Source organism: Dermacentor variabilis, chromosome 3 (assembly GCF_050947875.1).
Source record: "Dermacentor variabilis isolate Ectoservices chromosome 3, ASM5094787v1, whole genome shotgun sequence".
NCBI lineage: Eukaryota > Metazoa > Arthropoda > Arachnida > Ixodida > Ixodidae > Dermacentor > Dermacentor variabilis.
The window spans coordinates 107,497,397-107,506,792 of NC_134570.1; the positions used below are offsets into that span (position 1 = coordinate 107,497,397).

The window sequence follows — 9,396 nt, forward strand, 5'->3', positions numbered from 1 at the left end:
TCGGACGCATGTGTAGCGCTTTCAGGGCTATTAGCGCAGTTTGCGGTGCCGTAATAAGTCACCCGTAACTTTGTACGAGGAAACATTTACTCATGCATCACAATGGGCAATGTCCACCTTTCCAACTTCCAGTTTCGCAGCAGCGAAGTCGTGTCGGGAAAGCCGGTTTTTCTAAATCAACCACCGCTTGAGCTTGCGATCCTAGTAAAGAAAATAAAGAGAGGCGAGACATTTCAACGGAAAGATGCTGGCATTGGAAAGGTCGCTGCTTCTCGCAACGTCTGCCAGCAGCATCAACGAGCAGCTCCACGCTCGCCAATTCCAGGGTGTACACCGGCAACAACGCCGTGGGAGACTATTCACGTGGATTTTGCCAGCCTGCTTGATGGATGGTCATACTTGGCCATCGCGGAGGCCTCCACAAAATAGGCGGAGGTGAAGGCCATGAAAACGACCACATCACCATGCGTTGCAGCTGCCTTTCCTTCGGTGTGCCGCGAATTATAGTGAGCGACAACGCACCCGAACTTCGTGTCCGCGCAAATCGAAGAATTTTGCACGAGAAACAGCATCAAACAGTACACAAGCGCACCATATCATCTGGCAACTAACGGCCAAGCTGAGCGAATCGTGGTAGAAACAAATCGAGCCAAAAGAACCAAACCGTTCCGCGACCGACGTCGTTAAGCTGTCCAAGAAGAGGCACTGCCAAGTCGGCGCCTGGTCGTCGCGCGCGAGTGGCACCCTGGCCGGCGCGGGTGGGAGCAGCTTTCTGGAGCCTGCACATTCTGTTTCGCGGTGCCGACAGGCAAAGACCACGTTTGTACTGCTAGGAAATAAACAGCTGTTTCTTTAAAAATACATGCTAGTCACCATCATCAATAAACATGTTTATTGGGCTAGTTGGTATGGGGGGGGGGCATTATTTGCACAGTAGCGCAAAAGCACACAGATGGCAAAAGAAACAGATGGGACACGGCGCTAGCGCTGTGGGCCGTCTGTTTCTTTCTACGTCATAATAAATTTCTGCATTTATTTTTTAGTGCGTTTCTTCCAGTCATGTCTAATTCCTGGCCCATCCCCCACAATGGGTACGTGGCATATTTGATGCCCACCGTCATCATCATTGTCATTACCGATTGCCGTACTCGAGGCACCACAGCCTGCAATCGCGGCCACCGCCCTCGCAGCAAAATTCGGAGCAACAATGGCGGGCCCTCAAGCACCGGCCACCGCCGCGAAAGCGCAGGGCATGCCCAACCAGCCTCCTCCGAACTTCTGGGACCCCATCTCGTACGAGCACGAGGAGCCGACCGACGAGTGCCGGCGCAGGGTCGGGTGCGACATCAGGGAGATCGAGTTCTATCGTGTTCCCGGAGTGTTCATCTCCGCCGACGAAAGCGACATCACCAAGATCCACGCGCTTATCTTGGGACCTCCCGGCACGCCGTACGAAGGCGGCTTCTTCCACTTCCTGATGAAGTGTCCGCCTGACTACCCCATCAGTCCTCCGCGGGTGCGCCTGATGACCACCGAGGCCGGGCGCGTACGGTTCGGGCCGAGCTTCTACGAGAACGGCAAGGTTTGTCTAGGGCTCCTGGGTACCTCGTCAGCTGGACCCGCGTGGAGTTCTGGTCAGTGCCTCGGAAGCGTCCTGCTTTCCATCAAGTCGCTGCTGACGACCGAGAACCCCGTCGCCCAAGGGTCCGCTTTGAGAGTCCTGCCAGGGTTGGGAAGTTGGCTGAGTGGCAAGATCTGCTATAACGCCGTGCTGCAGCACGAGACCATCAGGGTCGCGGTGTGCGACGCGGTCGAGGACTGTCTGCGAGGCACGTCGGCGTGCCCACCGCCATTGAGGGACGTGATGCTGAAGTACTTCCCGCAGTTCTACGGCGAGTACGAAAAGGCAGTCAAGAACCGACTGCACCTGACCGGTTCTCGCATGAACGACTCCAACGAAGCAGGTGTTCCCACGTACCAGTTTGACGCGCTGCTTGAACGACTCGTGGAGCTGCGCGAAAGGGTCAAAGTGGCGAACGGAGCGGCCGCCGAAAAAGCAAGCAAGTGATTCGAAGGGACACATCATGAGTCCGACAGACGTGCAGTGGAAAACGCGCTTGGACGTCGATGCTTGCCCCCGGCTATGGACTACAGGAGTGATATGTGTGTCAAGAAGAAGACCTCCTCGAACAACATTTCAAAATAAAATTTTGTGAGTCATGCATGGAAGGCGCTATATAACCGCAGCACTTTCCGCCTACCGAATCTGTCTACTGTACATGGCTGCGCTCTGCAGGCAGCTCCGTGGCCAGGGATGGAGGGAGGGGTACACCGAGCACCTTTGAACGCATTTGAAATAGCCAGAGATTTGCATCAGAGCTCACAAGGCTTCATTTGTCGACAAAGCTCACATTGCGTCTTAACGCAGCTGTGTGTGCTCTATAGATACTACAGGCTTATGGAAACGGGCACGTCGCAGAACAGAGGTACCACGCAAGGTACGGCCAGCTTATTGCTTTATAGGACATTCATCGATGCCTCGATTGGGAAGTGCAATTAATAGTGTACTTGCAAGGGGAATAGAGGCCTGTCTGCCGTTTTGCTTTCAGGTACCTCGCATTTGTACCGCAACAGAAAGTCTACCATACAGTAGGCTTCCTGGGAGTGCCACTTAATGTAGGCCATGACAGCGGGTACAGCAGACCCCTTTAGCCGCAATCGTCACGTAGCACGTTAATTTATGAACAGGCAACTGGCTAATAAGCCCTCCCATGGTAACTCAAGGCGTCAATTTGAGTAGCGCAGGCTAACACTCCCTGAACGAGAGCTAGTACACATACGGCATCGCACGCTGTAATGGTTAGGGTCGGGCATGAAACAGAAGGTAGCTGGCTCATGCCGTCGTCCAACTCATCCACGCTGAAGACGTTGTTGAAGGGAGAGGCTTGTTCTCATCGAGAACGAGGAATATGGGATTTATTTACGGTGTCCACATGGAGAACGTTGCAGTTCATCAGTCTAACATGACTGAAAGAGGAATGCACACTGAGGAGCCGCCAACGGCTCCTTAAATGCACTGTGTCCTCCCTAGATCCCTAGGTGAGGGAAAACGGCCGTTCGACCAAACGCAGCGTCCAAAGACATCGTAGCCGACCCGCCCTTCAGGGGCGGGTCGGACTCCACACAGCCTGCACTGACCACACAGATGTGAGTGGGTTCTCGCAGACACGGTGCTTGACCCGAGAGGCGCCTCTTTATCCCAGAGTCGACCTTGCAGTCAGTGGCCGCGGCGTCTGTCCATTGACTGACGACTTCTAAGCTTCGTAGACGGCACCGCGAAGCACCTCGTCCTCGAAATTTCCCTGCTCCAACCAAACCTTGACGGTGAAGGCTTACACACTAACAATACTTGCTCCGCCGACTACGTCCACACATCTTGGCGCCGTCCCCCGGTTGACGCGGCTCATTCTTGTCTTCACAAAGCAGGTTGTCGCCGCAGCAGACATCCCTGCGCGGAGCGGCTGGGGATGCGGCGCATTGTCCGTCCTTTCAGAGCGAGTCGTCGCAACAGACCTGGTGGCGCCTTTCCATTGGTCGCTTCCCGGAAGATCGCCAGCCCCCGCCGGTCAAACGTAACAACGCGTAATGCAGAAAATAAGAGTTCGGCTCCCACCGAGGGCAATTTGTCTTTTCGTCCAGTTTCATTTCACTTTTCCGTATTAAAACGAAGCTTTAAAAATTTGGAGGACGCTTAAGCTTCGCCTTTAAGAGTGGAACTCGACATCATTAAAAGATCCCTGACTGCTTCTCAGACTTCCCGACAACTGGAGCGTATGTAACCGTAATGTTTATCGGGAAACGCTGGCCGCAAACGCTGTGCACGAAGGTGGGCCTTGTGGTAGAAACACGGCCTCTTGCGTAGGCCGCGATGCGGCGGAGGCGAGCGCCAGCTGGAGGTATTGTAAGGAACCGGGCGCGCCGCCCCGTGGCCCCCGTGACACCCACTCGCAGGCGTGCGCCAATGGTGGAGGCCGCGGTCGGTCTGTGAATTGTGGAAACGATGGAGAATGGGTTTCTTTGAGTTTTCGCGCAACAGAATTGTTTTCTCGTAGACAAATTACAATTAAAGAGCTATCATGCCTGTAGGTTGTATGTATGTCGTAGTTTACGATTTTTCCACGTATTTTAGCTTGAGAAATTCAATTATTTCAGTAAATTCCTTCCGTCACATGGGTGGCCTGGTAATGGGTGGTTCGAAAATCTCTTTTTCAATGCGACGTCGGACACCGGACGCTGGGCGCCGACGCGGGACGCCTGACGCCGACATCGGATTTTCTGCGACACGGACTCCTGAATGTCATCGCGTTAATAAGCTCCCCCTGCGCCTTTCCTGCTTACTGTGGCTGCCGCCTGCTGCTGCTGCTGCTCTGCTGCTGCTGCTGCTGCTGCTGCTGCTGCTGCTGCTGCTGCTGCTTGCTTGCTTGCTTGCTTGCTTGCTTGCTTGCTTGCTTCAGTCGTCGTCGAATAGCTCTGATTCGGATGAATGGGTATGGATGTTATGAGCGTCCCCTTTGGAATGGGGCGGTGGGTTGCGCCACCAAGCTCTTGCTATTATACTGCCTAATGTCCTACCTAGGTTAAACAATAAAAAAGGAAAAAAAAACACTGAACTACCCCACCTAAATTTTCTGATCCCCTATTTCGAACTATGCTTTTGTGCACCTCCGTTTTTTGTCGTTTCCCTACTTTTCTTTCACCAATCCTCTAATCGCCTCTTACTAATGCCTATTGCGGACATGTTTACTTTTCCACTGCTCTCGCTGAACCCAAGTGCTTCAAGGAGACCAGTGGCGCCTAAATCGACCGCTGGGTAGACGTCTTCACATTCTAATAAAACATGCTCCATAGTCTCCCTAGCTCCCTAGTCTCCCCGGGTGTGGGACGGCGGCGGCATCTAGGAGCGGTGGCTCATACTACGCCTACGGCACTGGCAGGCAGACGGGGAAGCCGACCTGCGCATGCGGGTCGTTGGCCGCTGGTTGAGAAAGAAGGGGTCCGCGACGCTGATCTACGTCACCTACAGTAAATTCTAGGTGTCATTGCGCGGAGAGCCGTGATGAGACGGGAGAGAGGGCACCGGAGGAGATCGCCTCACGTCGTGCATGCGTTGCGACGCGTGGGCGGTCGCATCTGCACCTTCAAGAGGACGTCGGACACCCCAAACAAATGGCGCATAAATCCAGCTTGCCTCTTTCAATCCCTACAACTTTGGTCGCGTTCAAAGGTGCACTGCATTTCAGAGTACCTCGTTCGGGGGCATCCTTGAGCCAGATGAAAATGTGCGGGTGAACACTGCTTCGTAAGCTTCACTGCATATATATTACAACAGGGCACGTTGGATCTGCTTCATTTCAGAGAGCACCTCTTAGGCACCCGTTTCTGTGGCAAGCGTCGGCGTTACCGGCATAACCAAGCGAACTAGCAAAGCGAAAGTTGAATCCACTGTTATCTCCCCCTTGCCTTCCTTGGCTTCATCTTTTTCATTGTCTATTTGCTTCATATCTCCTTGATTGTGAACTTGTGACCACTGGTCTTCACTGGTGGTGACTCACAAAAACGACTGACCTCTACTAAACCGAGCCTCTCAGTTCTCCGTCTTTATCGACGGCGTGTCACCTGAAGGCCGAGCATGCTGGGTGCCAAGACTAACTCGTCAGGGATATGCGGAAGTCTCATGGACTGTGTTGTAAAATATTCAAATGTCCTGGAAACCTAAGTGCTTTGCGGCACGCTACTGGAATGCCATCGGAATGTTTCAGTGGGTCTCTAGTATGTACGCGTCTAACCGCGAGGTCATTTTTTTTATTTAATTTTGTTCTTGAGATATTTTTACAGCGAAGCTGTATATGGCTTGCCCGGCAAATTTTCTGCGTCCGTGCGTGTACACCGTCGCGTCGACAAAGAAATTTCGTCTCCAGAGCTAGTGTAAAAGAGAATCTAGTCTTGTAGTTTCATTAGCATGAGTGTCAGCACCAATGATGGATGACTCATTGTTCATCCGAGATTGGTCACACAATATATGCTGACGACCTCACCATCTGGACTACAGGAGGGTCGGCAGGCAAATAGCAAGACGCTCTGCAAGAAGCGGCTGACAAAATGGAAAAGTACCTGGAAGCATGTGGACTGACGTGCGTACCAGAAAAGTCGGACGTCTTGGTGCTAAGAAATCGCTCAAGAGGTCGACAACTGCAGCAGATACCGCAGAACCGGAAGTAAAGGTAGGAGGCATCATGATTCCGCATGCTACGACGCTTTGCATCCTCGGACTCCTGAGAAAGAGGACGGAGCCGGGGAAGTAGAGTTGCAAAATATTCAGGGAACAGTACAACAAATAGCCCACCTGATCAAAAGGGTGACGAGCAAAAGTCACGGGCTTAAGGAAGTATACTACACGAGAATGACGCAAGCGTTGATCACGAGCATCGTCAGGTACGGGATCCGATACGTTGACATGAAGAACAGTTGAGACAAAATCAACACCCTCATCAGAAAAACGGACGAAATTTCCATGGGCCTGTCACCCTCCACGTCTACAGCAAAATTACCCAAAATGGGGGTGCACAACATATGGGAGGAGCTCTTGGAAGCGCCCAACGTCAACCAGCTGGAGAGACTAAAGCTGACAAAGACGGGAAGGGCCCTGCTCCAGGATATGCGCTACAAAGTCGAGGCTGAGAGGCACATATACCTCAGCGTATCCCGCACGAGATCAGAGACAAGCCACACGTCAGTAACATAGCCAAGAACATGCATCCCGAGTACGACAAGGGAATTGGAGACTGGCGAGAATACAAGTGCCCAAGCACATAGTCGAACGAACCAACAATAAAGAGGAAAACCTGACGTGCACGGACACAGCGGCGTACAGAATAAACGACCGATTTGCAATCAGCGTTGTGGACGAGAAGGGCAAAGAACTGACAGTGATGTCCACACGAGCCAAGGACTCGAGCACAGCGAAAGAGCTGAGCATAGCCTTGGCCATCGCAACTTGCAGGAAGACCCTGGTTACCGTGATTACGGACTCGCAATAGGCGTGCAGAAGGTGTATGAACGGAAGAATCGGAAAGGCAGCAAATTTAGGTCTTAAAAGGAAGCGTTAGCTCGGGCCCAACTCCGACGCGGCCTATTCAAACACATGTAAAACGCAAAAACGCTTTTCTGGGATAACCCCTGGACCGATATTAATGAAATTTGTTGCATTTGAAAGAGAAAGTTGGATTATAGTGACTGTTGGAAGCGGAATTTCGATTTAGGGCCTGAATTTTATGATAGGATTTTCAAAATTCGAAAGTTTATAAATATCTACGCATCAAAAATAGACATCGCGGTTCTGTAAATGGCATCCTTTAGATCATTCAAAGCGGACAAATTCGATATGTCATTTTATATCTTACGTGAATTTGTTACGTTTGCGCAAGGGTTCTGCAAAAGCTGTATTTCCATATTACTATTTTTTTTTGAGATTCATGTGTAACATATCAATTTTGTCCGCTTGAGATGTACTATCAGATGCAATTCACAGAATTGTGATATCATTTTTTCCTTGCTGAGTTAGAGAGTTGTAAACTTCATAGTGTCATTTTCTGAAATTTTTCGATGTTTGCCAATTCTTTATAAAAAAATTGACGATATAAATAAAAAATTGGAAACCAACAGTCACTAGATTTTAAGTTTTTTTTTAAATGCAGTAAACCTCGTCAAATTTGGTGCAGTGGTTGCCGAGAAAAACGAATTAACCTTTTACATGTATTTAGGTAGGAGCACCCGAGCTAAAGATTCCTCTTGAATTATGGACGAAATTTCTGCAAGGAAATGACTGGCGCGATTTTGCCGCGCATCCCTGAAACACAATTTGTGAATGACAGAAGCAAAGCCTGCTGACCGCTGAAATACCTCTTCTTTACCTCTGCCTCCTCCTTTCCCTACTCCCTCCACAGTTGTCGCATCTATGAAGCGCAATAGTTCACACAGCTGAAGCAACGTACGTTGACCATGTTCTGCAGCAAAGGTGATGTAGAGGTGTCTGTGAACACCGCCCAGCTGGATGCCTGCGGGATGCGGTCATCGGACAGGGGTGTTGGAGGCTTTCGGCTAATTACGTGGTCATCAGTGTCGAAGAGTAACGAGGTGGGAGGCTTGAGGAGACAGCTGCTTGAACGCCGTGCCAACATCTCTGTCGCGCTCGACTTCGTTGCGGCTAAAGACGGGAATGTCGTCCATGAGGTTGACGACTCCTGTTAGCCCGCTGACGATTTCGGACATGCGCATTTCGAAGTACTTCGGTGCTGACGTTACGCCGATCGAATGGGAGTCTTGCGAAGCGTCGTCAGCTATTGGCATATCGGGGAGAGAGTGATATGGTGGAAGCCTGAATATGGGGCATCTAGTCTTGAAACAACTGTTGCCTCACCTAGCTGTTAGCTCGCCCCTTTTCCGTTCATACGAGTCCTCCCAGTACATACTTTCAGCGTTTTCTGTTTACATAATACAGTCTTCGTTCTTGAATCAAATATGCTTTATTTCTTCTTTCACGTTTTTCGCATTAATTCATAGTACCGCCTTGACGCAAAATAACGTAATATCGAAAGCGCGTCCAACGCTTCGAAGCTGCCTGCTGTTTTCGTGTCCCATTCACGTTCAGTGAAAAATGAAACATTTAATGTATATTATTAAAATGTACTTGTACGGCGCGCTTTCACACACTCCTCGGCAAAGTTGAACTTAAGAGCCTGCCCACCCTGAGCTGCGGCCACTACTACTTCAGACCACCTCGGCAACGTTAAAGCTGATTAAAAAAAAAGAACCGGCTGGAATATCGAGCGTAGCTCTCTTCACTGTGCATTTATTTAACGCCAACTAATCCTGACAAAATTTCAACTCTTTGAAAATCCGCCAAGTGAATGTAATGCTGTTCCAAACTTCAAAACTCGTTACACGACATTGTCGAAAGACGGCTGAACGCCGATAAAAAAGCTAGGAACTAATTACGTCAGTGGAAACCACAAAGATGCTGTCACGTCCTAATGACACGCATAAATTTAAGTAAGCGTGCCGTTTCATTCACGTTAGGAGAATTGTAATTGCTCCAAAGAAAAATTTTGTGACGAAGCAGGCGTGCGCAGTCCGTCGCGCCTCCAGTGCACGCCACGAACGCGCAAGCAGCCGCCTGCGTAACGCATATCCAGATGCGCCGACACAACGTTGCCGACAGCGTCACTCCGACTCGGGCCGGCTCCGGCGGCTTAAAGCTTTACGGCGGTAACTTTATAATTTGAAAGTACTGCCCCTCTTTGGAGCTCTGCCGACGCTGCACCACCTCCTCGCCTCCTC

The 9,396-nt window shown here is 50.7% G+C and overlaps 1 pseudogene; it reads left to right on the forward strand.

The window, feature by feature from the left end:
• The first annotated feature begins 1,207 nt into the window (after window positions 1-1,207).
• On the forward strand, window positions 1,208-2,068 carry LOC142574674 (ubiquitin-conjugating enzyme E2 Z pseudogene; annotated as a pseudogene).
• Window positions 2,069-9,396: the final 7,328 nt, after the last annotated feature.